General features: G+C 34.6%; 1 protein-coding gene across 2 annotated transcripts in view; it reads left to right on the forward strand.

Moving 5' to 3' along the window:
* Positions 1–4,788: 4,788 nt before the first annotated feature.
* The window catches only part of LOC145277962 (monocarboxylate transporter 9-like), a 153,340-nt gene continuing 131,430 nt past the window's right edge, over positions 4,789–26,698 (forward strand). The window contains exon 1 of one of the 2 annotated variants that reach the window (XM_080130088.1): positions 4,789–4,942. The gene's annotated coding sequence lies outside the window, so the exon portion shown is untranslated. Of the gene's footprint in view, positions 4,943–5,068; positions 5,189–26,698 lie in introns of those variants that run through there. The other variant, XM_080130089.1, reaches the window with a different exon arrangement.

The following is a 26,698-nucleotide window of genomic DNA, read 5'->3' on the forward strand; positions in this document are numbered from 1 at the left end:
TTTATTTAATCCACGGGGGATGGCATACTCTCGTTGCGTCAGCAACAACCGGATTGATACCATAACTAATTTTCAATTGCATTCTTTGTATCGCTTTCACTAAAGATTGAAGCTCCAATCTCCAGAAGAGTGTCATTTAGAACTCAATTATAATTAGTACGTCATTTGTTATGCTATGGACCCTTGCAGATTCCACGGGGTCGTCAGAAAAATTACTGAGTTCGATTAGATCCACCTGAAAAAGGTCGGAGGTTGCATTGACCGAAACGTTGTGAGAATAGCACCCAAGATGAGAACAGTAATCCGAAAAATCTAAGCGATGCAAAATATTATCTCGCATCAAAAATTTTTTAGAAACATGAAGACAAGTTTTTAAAATTAGAAAGAAAATAGAGAACAAGAAAATGTTTTCGAAAAAACGGAGGAAAATAAAATAAAAAAAGAATGAAAGATAATTGAAAAGAACGAAACAAATATATATATATATATATATATATATATATATATATATAGTAAGTTATAAAATATATATGGCGATTAAGCTACACTGAATATTCCGCGTTTCATCCACTCTAGGACTACAGAGTCCTAGAGTGGATGAAACGCGGAATATTCAGTGTAGCGTAATGGCCATATACATTTTATAACTTACTAACTAGCTCTACCTACGTATTGACCACTTTTGAAGTAAATACTTAAAGTTTATGCATAAATTTATACTTTCGTATATTAATTTTATGTGAGTAAATTAAGTAGTTATATATATATATATATATATATATATATATATATATATATATATAAGTGAAATATAATTTTATGTGAGTAAATTAAGTAGTTATATATATATATATATATATATATAAGTGAAATTGTCTATGTGTACATTTCCCTATCAAACTACTCTGTCAATTTTCAGTCAACAGACTCGAGATTTGACATAAGGGGTATTGAGATTTGGGAAAATCGCTTTAATCGGTTTTCGGCTAGAAATTTGGTTGTCAAGGTTTTAACGGTCAACGATTTGACCTTTGAAAACTCTACCAATTCCTCCGCTAATTTTAGGTCTAAACACTTGAAATTGTAGATATAGGTTACTTGGATATGGATGAAACATTTTAATTTGATTTGAGCCCAAAACAATAAGAGTTAATGGGTCAAAATTAGGGTCAAAGTTTTAAAAAAATAACCCTTGCGGTCTCTACCAAATCATTCAGCCAATTTTTGATCTAAACATTTGAAAGTTTACCTAAAGTATATTCAGACATGGGGCAAGCTTTTTAAAAGTTCAAAAGATTTTACCTTTGCAGTCCCTAGCAAACTATTCAGCCAATTTTAGGTTTAAACATTTGAAATTTTACATAAAGGGTATTCAGACATGCAGCAAGCTTTTTAATCAGTTTTTGGGCGAAAATTTGGCTGCTACGAATCCAAAGTTGAAAGAGTTGACCTTTGCAGGCTCTACCAAACTCCTCCGTCAATTTTCATTTTAACACTTGAAATTTTAGATGTAGGTAAGCTGGACATGAGTCCAATTTGTAATATCTTGATTAATATTTTTTTAACAAAACTTTTAATATATATATTCACATGCACATAAAGTTATAATCAGTATGTAGAACCCGAGAAAAATCGGGCTGAACTGCTAGTATTATATAGTATAGTAGAAATATATATAAAATATATTATATAATATAATAGAAATATATTTATAAAACATAATATTATATAATATAATAGAAATACATATATATAATATAATGTTATCAATAATATAAATCTCACCTGTCCGTTTTAATGTATGTATGTATGTATGTATGTATGTATGTATGTATGTATGCCTAATACTTTTGATAGAGGCGACGGATTTCACGAGATTTATATCATTTTGAAGCTCGACCCTTTGGAAGACAAATATCGAAAAATTGGCCAAAAACAACTGAGCACTTTTCTACAAAAAGGGGTCGCTTTTTGCCGATATTTTCGCAAGTCATCCCCTGTTTTTGATTCTCTAGCCTGTATTTAAACCTCCGTCACTTTCGAGTTGGAGATGGACGCAACAGCAAACACGTCACTTTTTCACGTTCTTTTCCTCCTTTGCCGTACGGGTTCGAGCCTGCCTGCCTACTACCACTTTTTTTATTTTTCTCAACACACACCTCCAAACACCCGGCCAACGCCGGGCAACGCCGGGCAACGCCGGGCAACACCGGGCACCCAGGCTAGTATAATATAATAGAAATATACATATCAAATATAATATTATATAATATAATAGAAAGAAAGAGAGAAGGAAAATAAGAAGATAATAGAAGATAAGGAAATACATTTCAAAAGAAATAGAAAAGAATAAACAAAAGAAAAATAAGAAAGAAAGATAATGAGAAATAAATAAAAAAGAAAGTAAAAAGGTGGAAGAAAAAGATAAAAGAAAAAATGATAGAAAAGAATAAAAATAGAAACAAATAGTAATCGGAAATACGATGGGTGTGCAATAAGTAATGCCCCTGACCCACTTTCAGTTGTCTGATCTTGCTGAAATTTTGCATGTGCAATGATTTATATCTCTACGGGTTATGTGGCAAATTACAGCTCTGAACTAATTGTAATTTCTGTTTTACAGGTGTTTGAACTGAGTCAGGTGTGAAATGGAGCCTGTTGAATGTCGAGCAGTGATCCGGTTTTTGTATTTGAAAGGACGCACACCACAGGAGACTTTTGATGAAATGAAAGAAACTTCTGGTGATAATGCCCCATCATATGACCTTGTAAAACGCTGGCATCGTGAATTCAAACATGGCCGAAAGTCTCTGGAAATAGCTCCCAGACCTGGTCGCCCCCCCCCCTTCTGCATTGTCCGTCAAGTTGAGGCTGCCATTTTGGAAGATCGGCGCATTACTATTTACCAAATAGCCCAAGATGTCAAGATTAGTACAGAGTCTGTGGAAACTATCATTCAAGACCATTTGCATATGCATAAGGTGTCTGCCAGATGGATTCCCAGGTTGCTCACGCCATTCCAGAAGCAAGAACGCGTCGAGTGCTCGAGGATTAATTTGGAGATATGCCAAGAAGATGAGTCAAATATTTTCAAAAGACTGATTACACAGAATGAAACCTGGGTCCAGGACTCTGATCCAGAGACCAAAGCCCAGTCAATGCAATGGAAGTACTTGGACTCACCACCTCCAAAGAAGGCAAGGGTGCAGTCCTCCGCTGGCAAGGTCATGCTCACAGTCTTCTGGGACCAGGACAGAGTAGTGATGACAGATTTCCTAGCAAAGGGTACCACAATTACAGGAGCCTATTATGCTTCACTTTTGAGGAAATTAAGGGAAGCTATCAAAATCAAGAGGCAGGGAAGGATCAGCAAAGGTACCCTCCTCCTGCAGGACAACGCTCTGGTCCACAACTCGATTGTCGCCAGATCAGAAGCACTGGCGTGTGGTTATGAAATCCTTCCCCGTCCTCCCTACTCTCCTGACCTTGCACCCTCTGACTATTACCTCTTCCCAGCTATGAAGTTATTTTGAAGGGAAAGCGTTTCCCAGATGATGCAGCCTTGATTTCTGAAGTCACGTCGTGGTTGGAGGACCAACCTGGGGTGTTCTACAAAAACGGTCTCCAGAGCTGCATTAAACGATGGGAGAAATGCATAACTCTGAGTGGTTCCTATGTAGAGAAAGACTAATAACTGTGCCAAGTTTCGTTGCTCTACTGCTATAGGAAGTGGGTCAGGGGCATTACTTATTGCACGCCCATCGTAATACCAAAAGTATAAAAATAAGAGTACAAAATAAGAGTACAAAAAATCAAAAGAAAGACACAAAAAAGATAACAAAATAGATGAAAAATAAAAAAATATTAAAAAGTAAAAAGATATTAAAAATGATTTTTTTTTTCTAAAAGAAACAAACAAATAAATATAATTGAAAAAAAACTCACCGTCATTTATCTATAAACTAGCGGGGAGGGGGCAGTCCTAAAATACTCAATATAGTTCATGTTCCTTTATCATGATACCAACCTCCCGGACATAGAGAAAGATTCGACCAGAAAATGCCCATCTACACGTAATAAATCTTTATCAAGTGTATATTGAATATGACAAATTGGAAAAATATTTTTAAAAGTATTTTTACTTACACATATTGAATAAAGAGGGTTATGCTTGAAACTGCTATGACGGAAGTCACAAAACCACATGATTTCCGAGCAAAGATTTTCTGTCTCTTTGGTTCAGGAAGAGACGTTGTGAGCCTATCTTTGTTTTATCGTTATTTCCATGGCAAGTGCTCGTCTGAGCTCCAATCTCTGGTCCTCCTCGCCAATCCTTCACGAATAAACACTCGTCTATCTGAAACCAATGTCAATAATTTTACCCACTCTTTATCTGTGCCTAAATCAAATCGTAGATTCCATGAACAAAGCTTCTTTCTTAGAACTGCACGCCTGTGGAACTCTCTACCGCTTGCCCGTTTCCCACCTGACTTCAACTTGTATGTCTTCAAGTCCAACATAAACAAATTCCTTATGAACCGCCCCTTAAGTAAGACTATCAAATCTCCAATACTAACGATTACTACGACACTATCCCATTGATTACTGTACAGGCATTAATCCTTATCCCCGAGTGGGTTTGTGACCTTGATAAGTGGTGACCTCCATGTAAAAAAAGGATTTCAAGTAGAAAAGAAAGCCATTGCGGATAGTGTGGCTGGGTTAGGGTTAGGGTTAGGGTTATCAGTCTATATATCTGTTTTATATCTCTGTCCTCTGCGTATACACGTAGCCTGTCGGTCAAATATTTTCTATTATTGTCTCTCTCTTTAAATAAACTTTTTATGAGTCAACCTTAGAAACCAAGTAATGCTCTAGCCTCAGACAAGCAAGAACCTGGGTTCTTTACGACACGAGTACATATTGATCTATACAGACATCGGTAAGTAAAAAAATTCTACTTACATCTATTTGCGTACATTACCAAAGCGATGGATGTAAAACGCATAACATCTTTACTTGTTCTGAAATAGCAAGAAAGAAAATTAAAACTTTAATTGTAAATCAGTTTAAATTGATATCATCGTTTTCCCATATGTAGTCTAGAGATGTCGTCTAAGAAGTGTATAATCACGGCCACCGAGATATAGAAGACCTGCTAACTGAGGAATACCTGCAGGCAATGTAGGTAAGATTTGTCGAACTGTTACTGTCGATATTTTATTGCGGCATTTTTAAAAAGAGCATTAAAACATGTTAAAAAAGAAAAGAAAGGAACCCAATTCGATTAATAATGGAACTGAACTTTATTCAATATAAAATATAAATATTATCTATGTAAAATTAAGTAATTTTAAAGCAATATACAATCTAATACTGATAAAACTGAATTACGAATTTAGGGAACAAACAATTAAAGAAACATAAAACACAAACAATTCTTGGCCTTCGAGACAAGATCACAGTGTAGTATCTGTTCTGATGCTACAATTCACCTTTTCTGTCCTCGGCCGGTGGAAGAGAAATCCTTCATGACTGAGACATTTTTTTTTTCCTATCCAGAGTGCCTCTTATTGGGGAGATGGATTTTCACCTACAAGATTATATGTTGAAACATTTAAATAACTATTACTTTTAATACAGAAATTACATTTAAAGTTTTGGTTTTCTGTTCTTCTATGTTCATTTTTCCCCTGTTTTTTTTTTTTTTTTTTTTTTTTTCATCCAAACCTGTAGCGTACTTTCGTCAGTTACATGGTTAGGAATCTTATACTCCGCTATAGTTTTCATTTTCATATTAGTGCAGAATACGGAAATAAAGTTCACATAACTACTAAAAGACAATCATACTATAATGTGACCATTGGTTAACAACTAAGAAAATATAGTAAACATTTATTTTGCTTTTCGATTTTTTTTTTATTTCTTTAATTCAATTTGATTCATACTTTTATTTCTACTTGTTTATATTTTATTTTCATTTCATTTTAATTTATTTTTATTATTATATTTCCCACACCAAGCATTTTTATTTTTTTGTTACATTTATTTTTTCATACATCTTCAAATAATGCTTTTGGCCATTTTTTTTTTTCTCAAATATTACCTTCAAAATAGTTTTCGTGATTAAATAAACTAATGAAAACCTTTTGCGTATGCGCTTTTTAGGGAGCAACCATTAAATCAAAACTCGTTTGTGCAGGATCCACGTCCCACACGAAGTGCTTTTTTATTATTGCTGGTGTGTTGTTGTTGTTGTTGTTGTTGTTGTTGTTGTTGTTGTTAATAATAATAATAATAATAATAATAATAGTAGTAGTGCGTGTGCAGTGTACGCACCATGCTATATTTTAGATAGGATTTTAAAGTTAAATTTTATGGTGTCTTTTTTTTTTCATCAAATTGTTAGGTGAAAGTGCAGAATAGTTAGAAAGCCTCTCCCTATTAAGAATGGCTTTCTAAATAACGTTATTAATTCAGCACGGTAAGTATACGGCACAAATACCAAACAATATTTATTTATAAGATAAACACAAGAAAATATGTTAACTTAAATTTAATGTACAATTTAGTTTTCAGTCCATATCAAAACTTTAATTAAAACTGATTAGTTAATGAATTGTTAAGATGATTTGTGTTCTTATGAATAAAGTGTTCGAGAGAATAAAGAATTTAAAGAATAAAGTGAATGCGTTCGAGAGAATAGAAAATTTCCTATTTTATTTCCCATTTCAGTCATGTAAATTATTTACAGATAAAATGTTATAAAACAAACAAACAAAGACATAAATTACACGCGGTGCTAAAATATTGAAATCCTCAATTATTTTAGTTTTAAGAAAAATATTCTCATATAAAAGGTGTTTTTTGCAGTTTAAAAAATAAATAAAATGAAATATTTGACTTCCTTCGATAGATATAAAAATTCAAAAACAACCCACTTAGTGTTATATTTTGTAAGATTAAAATTATCCCAATGTGTAATTATTATAATAATTGCAATTATATAATTATTCAAATGGAAAAATGTTTTTTTCTCTTTAGGAAAATAAAAAACATACACAATCTAAGGCAACGATAAAAAACATACACAATAAAATCTTTAGGAAAATAAAAAACATACACAATCTAAGTCAACGAAAAATATTTTTATGACCATGTGGTTGGACACCGGAAACTTTCTAAACCTACACGTTGATCAGGAAATGACGTAACGCTGTCATGTTCACTGGCCTACTCTCTCGGTAGCCGTGGTATAATACGATTACACACTCTGCTGTTGAGACCCACGCGTATTGTTTTCGTCTCTTCTGTCCTAAATCAAATTACATGGCTTTTTTTTGGGGGGGGGGTATTTCAATTAGAAACATACTCAAAAATCAGTTATCTAAATCAATGAACGAGATATATAGTTATAAATATGTCAATGAGAACGAGGGATAGAAAGACGTGATCCCCCACCCCACATTGTGGTTTTGAACAATCATTTACTATTCGGCGTCCACTCGCTTTAAAGTTTTGGAGGATAAAGAGACTATAAACTCTCTAATAAAACTGACGTGAAATCGCAGCTTAAACTTATTTACCAAGGTCACATTTTTTACATCCCAATCGTTTTGCTAGTGTGTTACTTTAGATAAATCAATTTATTAGGCTGTCATTATATTACACTACGATGTTAAATCTCTTTTCTTATTTGAACTGATCTTAATTTTAAGACGTCTGGTAACGAAGTGATTAATGTGTATATATATATATATATATATATATATATATATATATATATATATATATATATATATATATGCACTTATTTACTATAATGATTATTGAATACCTACTGACGCTAGTGTTTCATCCTTTCAGGAATAATCAGTGCAAGGTTTCACGATTAACACCGGTCGATAAATTCGAACCCGGCAATAGAAACCATCTCTGGCTTCATTAGCAAGGACCTAATCCGTTCGTCTACCGTTAACCGAGAGAAATACTGTTAAATTTAAACATTTATACTTTTAGATGTTTTTTGTAAGTCTGTCAAAGTGATCTAATCATTATATGATGATCTGCGCATTAGAGCTAACTTGATTTTTTATTTCAACTGAAAGTGCTCAACGATAAGAAACGACTTTCTTAAAGGAGCTGACATAATTATTTGCTATAATAATTATTAAATACCTAAAGACACTAGTGTTTCATCCTATCGTGAATCATCAGTACATGGTGTCACGATTAATACCGATCGATAGATTCGAACCCGGCAACAGAAGCCATCTCTGGCTTCTTTAGTAAGGACCTAATCCATTCGGCCACCGTTAACCGCGAGAAATACTGTTGGAACATCTGCGGATGACTATATTTTAAGCCTCACTCACACCTCGGATAAAGTACTTTTGGAAATTAATTTCGCCCGCTGCTTAATTAGCGTAATGCGAAGCTCTGTTTATTTGCAAATAAACAAGTAGGTCAAGCACTGTAAAAGCGGTGGGCGAGTGTGTATAAATAGGCATTTTATTAGGTCGTTTACAGGCACCGATCTCATAAGCGAGAGATTAGAACTGCCGACTGAACTAGAGATTGTAAATTCATTTCCTGACTAGAGATGAGTACTAGTCTAGTTGCACCGATGAGCTGCGATACAGAGAAGCAGTACTGTATATGGATGACTCTATTTTAACCCCCCCTCCTTCTTGGTAGAGCACTTTCATAAAATTTCATTAGCGTTAATGCGAAGCTCTGTTTGTTTGTAAATAAAAGCGGTTGGTGGGTGTATATATCGATGTTGTCTGTCTAAATGGGGATTTAATGAGGTCGTTTACGAGCACCGATCCCATGGACCGGGGGTTAGAACTGCCGACTATTAATTAGATGGTTTTAGATTCAATACCTGACTAATCCAGCCGCGCCGATGAGCTGTGATACAGCGAAACACTAATGTGTGTTGATGACTGTATATAGTATAGAGTGATATTTTATAGATAAAAAGAATAATGCGTGAATATAATTCTGTTTAGAGAATTATGTATGGCTATACTAAGAGTAATAGTTAATATTATCAACTTGAGATATAGTATATTACTGAAAACACATTTTTGCGTATACTAAAAATATAACACTTACATGTGATACGAACTTCACTAAATCATGGTGTAAAAATGAAATAAGATGTAAAATTAAATAAGAAATATATTTAGTAACCAGAAATCTAAAATCAATTACTCATCACCAGCCAGTGTCCAGTTGGTGTAGATCACAAATAATGGTTTAGGACTGCTCATTGTAGTTGTTTACAAAGTCATTAAAACGCATCTGGTATTCCCAAGGAGTCACCCATTTAAGTACTGACAGAGTCAACAACGCTTAACTTCGGTGATATTACGAAAACATTTTAATCATCACCGTAGTGCTTATATAACATCATCACGTTGATACTAAGATTCTCGTTAGAACTTAAGTTAAGAAGTTAAGTCATGTTGATCTGGGTCAGTACGAGATGGGTTACTATTTGAGAATACCAGGCGCTCTATGTAGGATGTCGTCGACACTTCCCTTTCAAGAACTGCAGAAACCTATCCTCGTTATCTCCCTTGAAGAGGATATACAAACGACTGAGGACCATTTGTGAATTTGATATTTCCATGAAACTTCCTCCTCCGGGTGGAGCTTGTTCACCCCACATTGGGGCGAGAGTTGCCTTGTACAAGGTATAATGTACAAATATCCTTTGCAAATGATTTAAATTTTAGTATGTTATTATGGATGATAACGACTACCAGTTGTCAAAATTTCAGCTTTTCACAGTTGTCATTTCTAACAAATATTAGGTTTTAAAATTGTGTCCCTTAGTTTTGAACGATAGTGTATATGTATAAACAAATAAATAATAAGACCATAAGAGGGCTCGATCCTAACGAAACAAAAAAAATATCATCTCATTGAACCAGCACAAGGATATTACGAACTGTATTAGATGGTGCCCGGAAAACTCATCCCCGGAAAACTCGCCCCCAGAAAACTCGCCCCCAGAAAACTCGTCCCCGGAAAACTCGTCCCTTATTTATTCAATGGGACCATTTTTCCTACTTAGCAAAAAGGGACGATTTTTCCGGGTACGAGTTTTTTGGGGACGAGTTTTCCTAAATTCGTATTGGATATTAGATGGAAGAAACACTGAATCAAAAAACTCTGTATGGAGATCGATAATAAGATTGATACTCATGATTCTCCCAACAAACTCTCCCAGACATCACTCTCAACAGGCCTGCTCGAATTCAGTTTTCAGTTTTTAACAGTTAAGTCAATGCAATTGTGATGGAGTCTTTCAACCTAGCGTAATAAGTTCACTTTGTCTCGTCTTCTTGGCATTGTTAAGCGTCATTAGTGGCAGGATTTTCATCGTCATGAATGAACGCTTGTATAAAATGATGTAGCGTTACACACGTGCTAACATGTACCCAACACGTTGTATCCAGAGTACGTCGCAAGGAATATAGAACAAGTAATAACTCGACTCCTTTTTTTATAACAACGGCATTTATTCCCGGTTAGTTCCCTAATAAACCGACCTGACCTCTGACCTCCCAAACGTCATGTCGAATATGCTCTAGAACGTGATCTCGAACCTGCTCTAGAACGCGATCTCTCTTCTTTTTACAGTCTTTTTAATTTCCCTTATCGTGACGTCATTTCGCTCACAGCATATAACCTTCATACTCGGTGACAATAAGCATCAAAGACATTTTCTTGCAAAATCGGACATTTTTTTTATTTTTACAAGGTGGTCACCACTTATCAAGGCTCGGAAGCCACTCGGGGATAAGGGTTATTGTGTGTACAGTACGCTAGTGTTGAGATTTGATAAAGTGTCTTACTTAAGGGGCGGTTCATCAGGAATTTGTTTATGTTGGACTTAAAGACATCCAGGTTGTAATCAGGTGGGAAACAGGCAAACGGAACAGAGTTTCACAGGCGTGCAATTCTAAGAAAGATGCTTTGTTCATGGAATCTACGTTTTCATTTAGGCACAGATAAAGAATGGGGAAAATTCTTGACAGTGGTTTCAGGAGCATTTTTAAATTAAGACCCGTTCTCGATAAAATCAAGATTCCAACTTTTGCGACCGACCGCGACGGTCTCCAAGTTTCCACTCTTGCATTCATCGCCGACCGCAACTGGATCCAAACCAAATACAATTTTTTTTTTTTTTTTTTTTTTTACATTTTCACCCCAAACAAGGAAAATTGCCACTTTGGTGTAGGGGGCTACTATCAGGGGCAACAACTACTGAGGTACTATGTAAGGATTTGGGCAGCAAGATGTCGGTTCACCTTACACTTGAACTTCTACACGTCACTACTGTTGGGGAAGCAGGGACCTGGAATGGAATTCCAGAGTCTAGCGGTTCTGGGGAAGAAACTATTGGAGTAAAAAGATCTTTTACATCTAGGGATCTCTACAGTGTGGGGTGGGATTTAGCAGCCTGTCGGGTTTGTCGAGGGTGCTCACGTCGTGGGGGCACAAGTGATTGCAGTTCGTCAGTGGATTCACCACTAAAATACTTGTAGAAAAGGCAGAGGGATGCAACATTTCGTCGATTGGACAGAGGCTGAAGCTTAGATGCCAGTTCAGGGCCTATCAGGTTTGCGACTCTTTTGAACCTTGTCAAGTAGCAGATGCACCAGCCCAGATGTGACAATGCAATTACAATTCTTCTCTCATTAAAAGAATGGGGGAGATAATTCGGGAGTTACATATTAAAAAAAAACAAAGGAATGGAATGTTATTTTGAAAGACTTAGTTGACTGAGTTCATTGAATTGGCCTTTGAACAGCCTTTGCCTTCGAGTGTACAAATAACCTCTCAATCCTAATCGAGACAGAGACGGCGATCCTGGCTATAATTTTAATAGAACATGTTAAAACATACTTATATCTATACGAGTACAAGGGAAGTTGGGTATAAAGGCCCTCATGTGTAGAGTGCTCAGGCTCTAATAAAGGACTCTCTCTCTCTCTCTTTATCATTGTGTCACACATCTACCTATAGAATCTATTATGTAGCCAAGGATCGTTTAGAACACCTCATCACACCTACATTGACTAAATTGATGAAGACTTAGGGTGGGGCGGGCTGCTGGGACCGATGTTTGAGAAAAACCATTAGTATCAAAGTATTGTTAACCTAATTTGTTTAGTATTCTATTCAGGATGAAGAGTTCGTATATATATATATATATATATATATATATATATATATATATATATATATATATATATATATATATATAATAAAATACGCATCAATTGCGCTTGAAATCCAAATACAACGTAATTACTTAATATATTTCAGAAGTATACTCCATCTTCAGTGTGTTTGTTTGTTTTTGTTTGTCCTTTTCTTCTTCCTTACCATGTTGTAAATTTGGAGAAAGAAGTCTGTTTGTGAGGAGCCGCGCGTTGTTTCTAGCGGTTGTATTTGGAAATGTTTGAACTGTGCGTAGGCAACGCGAGAATAACGTCAAGGATGAGAGTTCATATAGAAACGTTGTTTTAATTTGATGGAGTATACCTCTGAAAAATATTTGTGATAAATTTCAATCAAGTAAAATATTTGTTTATTTTCCTAATATTTCGTTGGTTCGTATTTTATTTTATTCAAAATCAAAGGATTATGAGACTATGGAGAAGGGGGGCTCATAGCTAAAAACCCATGCTTTTGATCTGGCGACATGCGCGTAATAGACCGGAACTTTGTCTTGCAAGGAGAGGATACCTTTGCTGATCTTGCACCGTTTCTTGTCTTGACTTTAGTCTCTAGACCATAGGTTCTTGATGGGGATGAAATTCACTCCTGGGGTGATTCTTTGGTCCTCGGGGGTGAATTTTCAACCTATTTATAGTTCTAACTTTTTCTTGTTTTTAGTTACAAATGATTCTATAAAACCAGCAAAGATGAAGCAACATTTGCAAAACGTTCATCCTCATCACAAAAACAAGAACAAGAGTTTTTTAATTGCATGGGAATGTTATCAAAAAGATGAAACTGTTTTCAACTAAAGATTTTAAAAAAGGAAACTAAAAGTTACTGAAGCTTCGTATGTCGTAGCACTTGAAATAGCAAAGCGGGGCACTTTTTGAGTCAGGCAATCTTTTTTTTTACATTGGACTCACGACTTATCAAGGCCCAGAGGTCACTCGAGGATAAGGGTTAATTGTCAATGGGGCAATATCATAATAATCGTTAGTAGTGTAAATTTGGTGAATTGAATTACTTAATGGGGAAAGCCTCATCAAGAACTTGTTTATGTTGGACTTGAAGACGACTATATTGTAGTAAGCTGGAAAGCAAGTAAATGGAAGACAGTTCCACAAGTGTTCAGTTCTAAGAAAGACACTTTGTTCATGGAATCTACGTTTAGGTTTAGGCATAGATAAAGAGTAGGGGAAATTATTGATAGTGTTTTCAACTAGACTAATTATTGATAGTGTTTTCAACTAGAGTGTTTCTCGTGAAATATTAGAGAGGGGGGACCGTAAATTGAGGCTCAGACAAGCACTTGCCATGAAAATAACGATAAAGCAGCGATAGATTCGCAACGTCTCTTCTGTGAGAAAGAGGTCGTAGGGAAGAGAAAAGGACATCCCCTACTAGGCTACAAAGTCTATTTTAAACTCGGTCGGCGAAGGATAAAGGCTTTCTAGTAGTTTCTGTCCGGATGTAGCAACTATACTCCATCCTTAGAGGTACCTGGCTCTTTTATAGGTAGAGAATTGTATCAGCAGTGAGATATCTACTGGATCGATAGAAGAATCCCATCGTTTTTCCAGCTACGTTGGCAACGGGTTTGATGTACATGTTCCATTTCAAATCAGGAATAAAGGTCAAGTCCAGAAGCTTGTCAAAATATGGAGTCGAGGGCCATTCATTTCAAGTGATGCCAAATGAGGATCAGAGCGTTGATGATTTAAAGATAGAAGCTTGGTTTTAGATGTATTAAAAGTAACCAGCCACTTCTTGAAAAGGACAGGAAATAGGAGGGATGACATTCTTACGAATGTTGAAAGGAGTGCATGGGGCAAGTAAGGTTGAGAATTTCTGCTCTAGATTATAGTGATAAAACCACGTTTCATTCTGTGTAATCAATCTGACTCATCTTCTTAGTACATCTCCAAATTTAGCATCGAGTATTTGACGTGTTTTCGCTTTTAGAAAGGTGTAAGCAACTTGTGAATTCATCTGACAGACACCTTTATCTATATTTAAATGGTCAGAAATAATAGTTTCCACAAACAACGTGCTAATCTTCACCTTTTGTAGTATTTGGCGAATAGTCATGCGAAGATCTTCCAAAATGGCAACATTAACTTTATTTATCGATACCTCATCAATGGCAGTAGCGGTAACCAGGTATGGGAGCTGTTTACACAGATTACCGGTCATTTTAGTATTCACAATATCATCGCTTCACAGGTTCAGATCATGGAATATCATTATCATATGTTTCTTTCATTTCATCAAAATTCTCCTGCGGCGTGCGTCCTTTCAAATAAAAAAGAGATCCATGTGCGACCAACACGATGAGTTCAAAGCTGTAATTTACCACTTAACCCATGAAGATATTAATCATTGCACATGTTTTTTGCTAGGTCAAACATTGGTGAGTGGGCCAATGGTATCACTTCTCGAATACCCTTCGTACTATTTCTTTTATTAATGTGCTAGTTCTTCCATCTTTTAATACTATATTCAGTTTAATATTATATATATAAATAATATATATATCTATATATATATATATAAAAATGTAAAGTTGGTTCGTTCTAAACAAATAAAACCATGTTTATACGTTACCAATTTATTTGAAATTTTCAGACAACCCATTTTTAGAGTCGAGGTATGTTTTTATGTTATTAAAATAAATTTACCTAATTAAAATTAAAATATTAAATAAAATAAATATATTTATTTAATCGTTTCTGCGAATCTGTTCTGTTGATAAAACTGAACTTCCGGTTCGATTCATTTCACAGCCACGAATTGACGAAAGGTTTCATTTTCTGTTAACTCGATAAGTAAAAAAAACAAAACAAAAAAAACATATTTCATTTGTTTATCTTCCAAATTTTTTTAATTACACATCTTTTCTTTATTATATAAGGCCAAAAAAAAAAAAAAGTTTGTTGCTTGCTTTTGAGTTTTTTTTTTTTATAAGAGAGTGATCCGTGCTGAAATAATGTTATTATTTAAAAAGTCATTCTTAACATGGGGAGGTAAGGATGTTTTGTACCTATTCTGTACTTTAACCTTACAATTGAATAAATTAAAAAAAACCTATCGTAAAACGTTATTTAAACGTGGAAATATGATTTAAAAAATAGCGCGGCTCTCTGCATTAGCACCATTTTTATTTATTGTTGTTGTTTCACGAATTTTCGGCCAACTATTCCTCTGGCCTTCATGAAAAGAAGTCCTTTTATAAATGTTCAGTAACTTTTTCCTTTTATTATTCTTAAAGAGTAAAACTTTTCTTATTCATGAAATAATACGTAATAAAAATACGTAAATAAATAAATGTTTGTACACGTGACAAATTATCAATAAATGGTTTAGTTACTTTTTAAAAAAATGTTTGTAAAAGTGCGAAAGGCGACGTTGTTGTACAAACATTACTCCCGTGCTTAATTTCTATACTTATAGGTTTTTGGAATTTTTTTTCACTGGATTATTATTGATTGCACACTAATTAAACAGATTATTAAAAAAAAAATGTAAAAAAGAAATCATTATTTCGACATTTTTTAGTTACAACGTTCTGATAAATCAGTCACCCATTTTGTAAGCAATAAAAACGCGGTATATCAAAACCATAGAAAGTAAAAATAATGAGTCTCTACCGCATTTGTAAGTCAGAAATATATTTGTTTCTCAAATAAAAAAAAATAGAGAGAACAGGACTTTTTTTTATTGTTTTCATGAAAATAAAGTTTCGAGATTTTTAATTATTTTTTTTTTTACTTATTTAGTCAGTTTGTGTGTTTTTTTTTTAAATTGTTTTTGTGAAAGGTGAGTTTTTTTTCAAAACTTTTGTTTTGTTTCTTTTTAATTTTTTTAAAGTATTATAAATTTCACTAACATGCTGGAGAAATGTTTAATAATTTGGTATTTTTTTTAGATTAGGTCCACCTCTACAATTTTCCTTTCAATGACGACATTTATAGGTTTCCGAGTATGCTGAACACGCAAATTGCATTGAAATTTTGCGGAAATAAATAGTTGTATTATGCATTGTATTCTTCGGCGGCCATCTTTTTACGTGCACACGCGCCATAAACAAATACACACACGTAAAAAAGATGGCCGCCAAAGATTACAATGCATAATACAAATTTTTATATCTTGATAACTACTTATTTCTGCAAAATTTCGATGCGATTTTCGTATTCAGCATAGTCGAAAACCATTTCAAGTCGTCATTTAAAAGAAAATTGAGGAGGTGGACCTAATCCAAAAATTTACCAATAATTTTTAATCCCGTACGCCTCCCGATACATTGCTTCGTCAACATGCGACCATTTTATATCTCCCGAAGACACTTCCGTATTTAGAAAAAAAATAAATAAATAAATAAAAAGTGACCGATTTACCAGAACGTGGTAACTAAAAAGTGAGTATCCCTTTCAAATGTTGAAATGATTTTTTTTTTTCAATTTTTTTTCATAATCTGGTTAGTGTTCAATCAATAATAATCCAGTGAAAAAATTTCAAAAAACCTATCAGTATAGAAACTCCACCACGTAAGTAAATAAATAAAAAAATGTTACGTGCGCATGCGTTAGCCTTGACTAGGGGGGTACTAAGGGAACGACCATTAAATAATTCTGCAGGTCGCCATGGAACTCAACGCCCAAGGAGTATCAAAATAGTTTTCATGATCTGAAGAAATTTTTTTTTCCGAAAAGTGGGTGATCACTTTTCCATCTAAATTTAACTTAAAATGAGCACCCACTTTCTGGCCACCTGAGGAAGGGTCATTTATTTTCGTGTTTATTGGCTTAAAGGTTTTTTTGACAAGGCAGTTTGGTACGCGAATGCATATTTAACAATTTTCGTTTATGCTCACGCATAGCATAAACAAAGGCTACGTCTGTGAAATGGAAAATAGTCCCAGAGTTCAGGGGTTAATACCATGCAAAAGAAATCAAACAAAAAGACTTTTTAGCCAAGAAACACACAGAAAGAAAAAAAAATAGCATCCATTTTTTTTCTATCGAATTCATTTGCTGTTTTTATTGAAAACTATTTTCCCCCGGATTTTTGATATAATTTTCCATTAAGGGTTGTGCGTCTCACGTTCGTAAATAACAAAAAAAATTTTGTAGATTTTGGTGTGCTAAAAATGAATCTGCAAACCGTTTCCGTCGCAAAAAAATAGTTTTTATGATATGAAGAAATTACTTTTTCGAAAAAGTGGCAATCACTTTTCCATGTAAATTTAACTTAAAATGAGCACCCACTTTCTAGCCACCTAAGAGAGGGGGGATTTTTCCAATGTTTATTGGCTAAACAGCTTTCGTTTATGCTTACGCATAGCGTAAACGAAGGCTACGGCTGTTAAATGGAAAATAGTCCCAGAGTTCCGGGGTTATTACCATGCAAAAGAAATCAAACAAAAAACTTTTTAGCCAAGAAACAGAAAAATGCCCCTCTCTCAGGTGGCCAGAAAGTGGGTGCTCATTCTAAGTTAAATTTACATTGAAAAGTGACCACCCACTTTTCGAAAAAGTAATTTCATGAATGTCATGAAAACTTTTTTTTTGCTACGTAAACGGTTTGCAGATTCGTTTTTAGCACACCGAAATCTACAATAAAATATTTTGTTATATATGAACGTGAAACGGGCCTTAAAGTAAAATAATACCGGATTTTTTTGAGCAGATTTGCCGTTTAGTTGTACAAATATCCTCAAACCAGGTAATCACTAAAAGGGATTTTTAAAAGTCGTCACCTGTATCGAGCAAAAGTTTAAAACCACCGATTATATGCCAGCCTACATCATGGTAACATATATTGAGTGAGTTCCTAACAGTATTTTTAGTTTAAACTCATTTTCCCAAAATTTCCCCAAACTTAACGTGTTCGATACAGTCTGCCGCCATTTGTATTTTTCAGATATACCGATAAACATTGAATGTTTTTGAACCGATTATACATTACATAAAAACACTAAAATCTTATCCAGTTAGGTAGAACACTTACTTTTCTTGCCTTTGATAACATTTATTTGTTATATATTTATTTTTTGACAACTTCTTTGTATCTGTGTTTAGTAATATAAACCCTTTTCATTTAATGTAACGTTTAGTCGGCTCAAAAAACAGTGTTTATTGGTGTATTTGAAAGCTACAAATGGTGGTGGACACTGTTGATTACTTTAAGTTAGAGAAAGTGAGTTAAAACTAAAAAAACTATACAAAATACTGTCAGAAACCTATCCATTATGCCAGCCTATGTCATGGTAACATATGTTCGGTGAGTTTCAGACACTGTTTTGTATAGTTTTTAGTTTTCAACTTACTTTCCCAAACTTAACGTATTCAACAGAATTCGAGACCATTTCTGTTTTTTGAGCCAATTAAACATTTTACATTACATAAAAACACTAAACAATTATCCAATTAGGTAGAAACGTAAATTACCTTACCTTTGCTTTCATTTATTTGTTTTTGGACGACTTTTTCGAATCTGTGTATAGTAACCCCCCTCCCCCCACCATCAACCAAATATTAATTACTAAATCACATTTTTTAAAACAACAAAAAAAAAAGCATTTAGCGTTTCAACATTTTTGCTACGTTCGGCTTCATCCACTGATTGTTGGTCAAGTCCAAAACATGAATGATTGACAGAAACTCTCGAGGATCCAGATCAAATTCTGCAAGAGTACCATTTTTTTCAGTTTCGCCTTCTTTTTCACTTTTTGCAGTGGATTGCTGTACTAATATAAGAAACATGCATTTTCTCTTTCATTAAATTTTTCCATTCCACCAAATTGAGCCACTGCAACGCGTGGCAGGGTACAGCTAGTATATATATATATATATATATTAAATCCCCGAAACAGTGTTTCATGGTAAACAACTGATGATCCCTTGAAAAATAAATTATTGGTATTATAGTAAATTCGAGAGCGAGTTTATGCAGTGGTTGCAGGTGATTAAATGACTTACTGACTAGATGGTTTTCTAACGAATGATAAAAAATATTTTTGTATAGTTTTAAAGGTTAAAAACTTCAAAGACTATATATATATTACTAATTTACATCTGTTATCTGTCTGAAGCTGAAACTATACTATTACTTCTATTAATATACTATTTTATTATCTTTTAAAACTCAATTTTTTACTTTGACGTCAACACTTATCAAGGCCTGAAGGTAACTCAAGGATAAGGTATAATGAATGTAAGGTGGTAGTTTAGTAATTGTTAATGGTGTAAATTGGGTAGGATTTGATTATTTATGGGTACGGCTCAACAAGAACTTGTTTACATTGGATTTGAAGGCTACCATGTTGTATTCGACTGGAAAGCAGGCCAGTAGAACAGTGTTCCATATGCGGACGGTTCTGGAAAAGAAGCTGTGTTCATGGAATTTGCGTTAAGATTAAGGTAAAGATAGAGACTGGGGGAACTTATTGAGAGTGGTTGTAGCTAGAGTGATTTTGTGAAAGTTTGGGAAGAGGAAACCATAGATTGGAGTTCAGTCGAGCATTTGCCATGAAAATAACTATAGAGAAGGGAGAGGCTAGTAACGTCTCTTCTGCAGAAAAGACGTTGCAGGCTGGATATTCATTCTACTATACTATTTCAGAATAGTATAATTTCAGTTAAGGATGGAGCATCATCCCAGGCATTACATTACTTTTTCTTAGGTGGGAGTGTATTATATATATATATATGTATATTTTCGTCCATAATCATATACTATTCCTAGAAATTATTTCCCTCTTTTTGGGTGTAGTATATTATTTGTTCCGTAGTCATGAATCCATATCCTCAGAATCCTCTTCTTCTTTTTTTGAAGGAAAGTTAGTGATATACTTGCAAAAAATTGTGATTTTCTAACAGAACATCAATAGCAGAAATATACACATTATTATGCTAGTAATACTTATGACACCCGACAAGTTCTTTGTGCTATATTTTGTATAGCTCTCTGATATAGTTTTTTAGCGTATACATGACTAGTGCAGACATTTGAAATTCAATATTAATCATAGAATATATTATTTAAATGTCTCAACAAAGGTACAGCACATGATATTCCTAAATTTTCACCCATCTGGTACTAATTACATCCAACGTTGCTTAACAGGTGATCTAACGAGAACGTAGGGCAGATACTAAGAATACAATAACAAATTACTTAAGACTCGAGTTGACGGAAGTGAATGAAGCAAGCTATTCTCGTAAATAAAATAAAGTATACGTTCGAAATTCCGTACAGATTTCCGAATTTGCCAGAGCATTTTGAAGAAGGTCGGACGTTATATTAGTCGAAACGCTGATTGAGTAACATTCAATATGATAAGAATAGTTCAAATAATACTAATAAGCATTTTAGCATTTGCATATTTTCATTTCGCTATGATTTTTTTTATCATCCATTTCATATATATATATATCTATATATATATAGATAGATAGATAGATAGATAGATAGATAGATAGATATGAGCAAACAGTTAATAAAATATGTTAAAAAACACTTTGAAATGAGTTAAAAACATATTTAATCTGAAAAGGAAACACTAAATAAATGGATAGTCTAAATAGACTATCCATTTATCTAGTGTTTCCTTTTCAGATTAAATATGTTTTTAACTCATTTCAAAGTGTTTTTAACATATTTTATTAACTGTTTGCTCATATTATAAGCTCTATTTCCTATTTGGTTTTATCGAGCTTTTTTTATCTAGCTGGGATAATTTTATAAATATTAATTCTTTAATATTTATAATTTACTTTAATTTTACCATCTTGGATCATTTTGGTAAATTCAATTGTAATTTTCATTTTATATATATATATATATATATATATATATATATATATATATATATATATATATATATATATATATATATTTAATACTATTTTTAATGAAACTTTACTGTTGACGGATTTTCGGAAATAATATGAGACAGTTGAATGAAGAATGAAGTGGACAGTAAAAAGATAAACACGTTAAATTGTAATGAGAAATGACTCATCGGAAAGAGAAGAGGAAAAGTGTCGGCCATATTGTATTTGGCTAACATGTTTGACTTTGATGGACCAAACAAAACGAAACAAAACCAACTGAAATAAAATTAAAATCATGACGTTATTTATTTAGCCAACCAAGCTTAAATTTTAATTACTTCAAATAAATTCTTTTGTTTGTCTTTCAAGAAAGTAAATACAATTTGCCCGACGCGTGAGGAAATACGACTGGCAATTAGGAAATCCGGAGAAGGGTGAAAATATAAACACATATTCACTAAATAACAATAAAAAAAAAATGTTTCTAAAAGTATTTAATTAATAAATTCATCTTCAGTCTGCAGTGTGACAGCTTATGCCGAGTCACGTGTAATTTCACCGGCAACTGATCTTCCCACGTTGTGACTTGCCCCAAAGTTGGTTAAAAGTACACATGATAAGTGAGGAATATGTTTCATACTTTGCTGCTCATTAATCAATGTATTGATGAGGATGAGTTTCCTTGCTGCTTCAGCTGCTTAGCGATTGCGTAGGAGTAGACGTCAAGATCCGTTCTTGACGATCAGCCCCACATATATATATATGTATATTAGCCAATGTAGGACCCAAAAGACTTCCCATTGCTACCCCATCAACTTGGCGATACATGTTCCCGTAAAAACTAAATTCACCGATTTAGTAGCTAACACCATGAGCTCAATAAATATATGCTCAGGAAAAGAGGGTTTAGTTAGGGAACCACGGAAAACACTATCGGCACAAATACACAGAATTTATTCGTGATGTAAAGGGTTCATCAACTACTGGATATTTATGTTCCTAAGACATATCCAGTTTGTTCACCATTTGCCTTTGGATGAAACTATCGGCATTCGTGTCCAATACGTATCTTATTTTATTTTCGAAAATAATTGAATTTCGACAAGGGTTGTTGATAGTGCTCAATCAAAGAGAGCAAATTATATATATATATATATATATATATATACTAGCAAAAATATCCGCGCCTTGCGCGAGATTTGCTCTTCACTCAGATGCCCGCAAGACGATTACCCAATTGAGTGAAATGATTCATGATTTTTTAATTGAAAATCAGTTTCAAAAGAAAAAAAAAATCAATAGTTTGTACGATCGTTTCGGAAACGATGTTTTATTGAAATAGACAATATGTCTTGAACAATAATTTTATGAAAAGCTTTTTTATATTTAAACAGAGTCTCCTCATCAGCAAAATAATGCGGGGTGGGGGTTTAAAGACACCAAAATTATGAATTAAAGACAATAAAATTAATTATGAATCATTTTACTCAACATTAAAATAGCTCTGGGATATCCATACCAATCGATCTTATTATATGTCTTCATTACAACGAGCACTGCTTTTGTTTTAATAGTATTAGTGCATTTACTAATACATTAAAGTAAACACTGCTCTTTAGACTCTAGGTCTAATTCACCCAAAATTATAAGTAATTTTTAATGGTGGGTATTTAAATAAAAACTAAAATTTTGACAGCATATGTATAAGCAGTCTAAGGATCACCGTGAAATTAATCACCATCTGACCTTAACTAACAACTCAAGATGACCCTGAAATATTGACCTGAAATAGTTAATAAACATATACACCTATAGGTGACCATTATCCAACGTCTCACATTTCGGAGTATTAAGAGACCATAGGTTATTAATAAAAGGAATTGCCTCTACACACATAGTCATTCATAGACAGTAGTGTTTCACCATTTATAGTTCATCAGTGCGGCTGGACAAGTAAGTACGTCAATCCTGCGTCGAAACCTGACCGTCAAGCTGAGTATTTACGCCTCTACCCCTGTGCTATCATAAAGTACCTGCTGAATGTAAGTGCAATCTAGATGTCAATAAGGTAAACATCTTTTCAGAGGGTCAGAGAGCCCGAACAAGTTTTACCTAATAATCAATGCCTTAAGCTAGGTGACACGTCGGCAATTTTCTTACGAAAACTTCACCAACGTAAGGAGTAATATATTGCCATTAACAGACAGTAACGTTTCGCTTTTTCCATCCCATCAGTCCGGCTAGACAAGAAAGTGCTTCATATATATATATATATATATATATATATATATATATATATATATATATATATATATATATATATATATATATATAGTAAGTTATAAAATATATATGGCAATTAAGCTGCACAGAATATTCCGCGTTTCATCCACGCTAAAATTCGTCAGACTTAAGTAATCATATATGTGTGTGTGTGTGTGTGTGTGTGTGTGTGTGTGTGTGTGTGTGTGTGTGTGTGTGTGTGTGTGTGTGTGAGTGATATAATAATTCTCCAAGCTCAAAAATGTCATGTTTTCTCAGTTGGTTATTTATTACTTTTCAAAAGTTACCCATAACAATATTGTTTCGTATTGCGACTAACAAGTCTGCAAAATAATGTTATTGCTGCATATTTAGTCACATAATATACCAGATGTTTACCTTATATAAACACCATTTATAGACACAGCGATTATTGACACAAAGGTACTCTCATCGCCTTTCCGCAGACTTCTTTTATTGTCACAGACTCGTGTGACTTTCTCATTTCGTTCTGGGCAGTTTTTCTCTTAATAACAGGGACTGAGATGCCTTTGTGTCCCTTAATATTATCATTGGTACTCTCTGCGATCACCCAATCTGGATAACTTCATTTCGTATAAACGGTCGGTATTCTTCCATTTCGAGACTCATCAATAATGCTCTTTGTGGTTTGACCTTCAGTGGTTAACCTCCGGTTCATGACATGTTCGACACATTTATAGCATGTAATTCGGTTATTTCGCTCCGGTGGTTTTCGGTTCTCGCCGCTTGTCCGAGCGCTATTTTTGTTATCCATGTGGCGGGTTTTGTCGGGTAATTTCCGCGACCAGCGGGGTGGGGTGTGGTCTTCCCGCGCTTGTGCATTATGATGTATTCGTCCACCACTACTGCTAGCTCTTAACGCGTGTCCACTTTTTTCTCGCTCAGGTACACTCTTAAATCATCGGGTACCCATTTCAGCATTTTCTCAATTAAGATCAGCTGCTTTATCTTTTCGGCATCGTTTTCCGCTTCTTTCGCGGCATTTGCCAAATAAATATTCCTTGTCCTTTATGAACACCACATAAGATTGCGCTTCGACTTTTCTTTGGCTTCGAAATTTCTGTCAATAGGCCTCCGGCACTAACTCAAAATTTCGCAAAATAGATTTCTTGACCTCCTCGTAACCCGAGCAGTCATTCGCCGCCAGTGTCGCATAAAATTTCTATGCTATGCCTATAAACACTGTTTGAGCAACATCGCCCAATATTTTTAAGCCACTTCAGATTTGTTGCCGTCATTTAAAACTGAGGAAAATACTCGTTAATATTCTCCTCCAAAAATCCATTCTGACCTGTTTCGTTGTTAAATTCCTCATGGTCCGTTTCTCGTTCCCTTCTACTCAGCCTCATTTCTTGCAGCTTAATCTCCTTTTCAAATTCGAGTTTGGCCTGAATCCTAACTTTCTCGAGTTCTACTTTTTCGGCCATTAGAATCGCTGCTTCCGCCAGTAACTCGTTAAGGATTTCAGCCTCGAATATTTGTTCGTCCACCGTATACTTAACAATTACACGCAATAACGCTCCTTCCTCGTTGACTTCCTGATATTCAGTTCAAGCCTTTCGCCGATGTCCAGCAGTTCGCTCTTCTTGATTGCCTCTATTTTCCTCATAGAGAGGTCATTTAAAAATTCCTCCACTCCTTACATTTTTCTTCTCTATGCCTAACTCTGCCTTGTCTCGGAAAGAAACTGTTTAATCCAGGGTATCAGAGTATTAAGAAATTTCAGTACCTCTCAATCGTCTGGTCAACAGAAGACTAACTCGTCGGGAAATACAAGCTTTTCAATATCAAAAATCCTGGCTAAGAGCCCCCATATTATATTTCCGATCCGGTTTCTAGCGTTTGTATTAACTTCAGTCCCAGCACTCGGACTTAGGGTGAGTTCCGCTCTGCTCTGGCTTGATCATAGGTAGGGGAGTCCACCATCGGAACCGCGCCACCCAAATATATCCCATAAAATATGAGACTCATAGGGGGGTGCGGAGATCTTCATATGATACCGAGTCGGGTGTAGGCTAAAGTACTTATATCCTTGTTAGATCTTCTCTGGATACGGTTAAAGAATGAGGTAAGAATAGCAGTTGTTTTGACAGGTTCGTAGAAAGCATAAAAGTTCAACAAAGCAAGAAACATGAGAAGAAGGACACAAAATCCAGAGAATTGAGGTTTATCTTTTTGGGGTTCCGATTTTGATTTTTCTTTAGAACAATCAATAACTCAATGGTGCTGCAACAAAACATGATATCGACAGAAAGACATAACAGGAGAATGTGAAAGTTGTCAGTATCAGGAAAGTCCATCGGGGCTTAAATTCAAACGAGAACTCATCGGGCTGAAGCACATCGGAAGGCCTATCAGAGCTTAGTAGCAAGAAGAAAACGGACAATCAGTGACTTACTTCCTCAGTCTGAAGGATTTCTTGTTTATCCACGTATAGTCACAAGAAGGAATACAACACATGGGGATCAAGCATGAATACATTAATTTTAAAGTCACTTAAATCCGATTAACGAACATCGAATATCATACAGGATTTTTTTTCTTTTTTTGAAAGAGAGAGAAGCATATATATAACAAGGGGTACAAGGTACGAACCTGTCCACTTTGAAATCTACATAGAAGATATTAATCCATATATATATATATATATATATATATATATATATATATATATATATATATATATAATATATTTTAGTCATCGACATACAGACCTGTTTCGTTGTTTCACAACTCATCAGTGCCGCTAGACTAACACCTCTCCCAAGCCGAGGATCAAACCTAGAACCGTCGTGATGACAGTCGGCAGTCCTACCCCCTGACTACGGAATCGGTCGAAATTAAACTGTCCGAACGTCTATTTAAATAAACATCCGTCCGCCACTCGTAGAGGGCTCAAACGTTTGTTTGTAAACAAACCGCGAGCTTCGCATTATTTCAGCTAAATTAAGTAGCGAGTAAGATAATTTACGAGAGTGCTCTACCGAAGAGGGGAGCTTTATAAAATATATTTTAGTCATCGACATACAGACCTGTTTCGTTGTTTCACAACTCATCAGTGCCGCTATATACATATGGTTCCTCAGTGCCGCTATATATATATATGGTTCATAGGAGACATAGAACCTTATACCCCTCTGGATAGAGTCAATTCAACAGGGTTCTTGCCGCAAAATACAACAATAGTCCATCTACAGCTAATATTCGCTGGCCCTCGTGGGGAGTCGCATTTATTGCTTCGGGGTGAAACGAATCCATTTCTCTAATTCTATTTGGATTGAAGATATTATTTTATATTTCTTCCTCTTCCT

Source organism: Euprymna scolopes, chromosome 6 (genome assembly GCF_053919585.1).
Source record: "Euprymna scolopes isolate OS-2025 chromosome 6, ASM5391958v1, whole genome shotgun sequence".
Classification (NCBI taxonomy): domain Eukaryota; kingdom Metazoa; phylum Mollusca; class Cephalopoda; order Sepiida; family Sepiolidae; genus Euprymna; species Euprymna scolopes.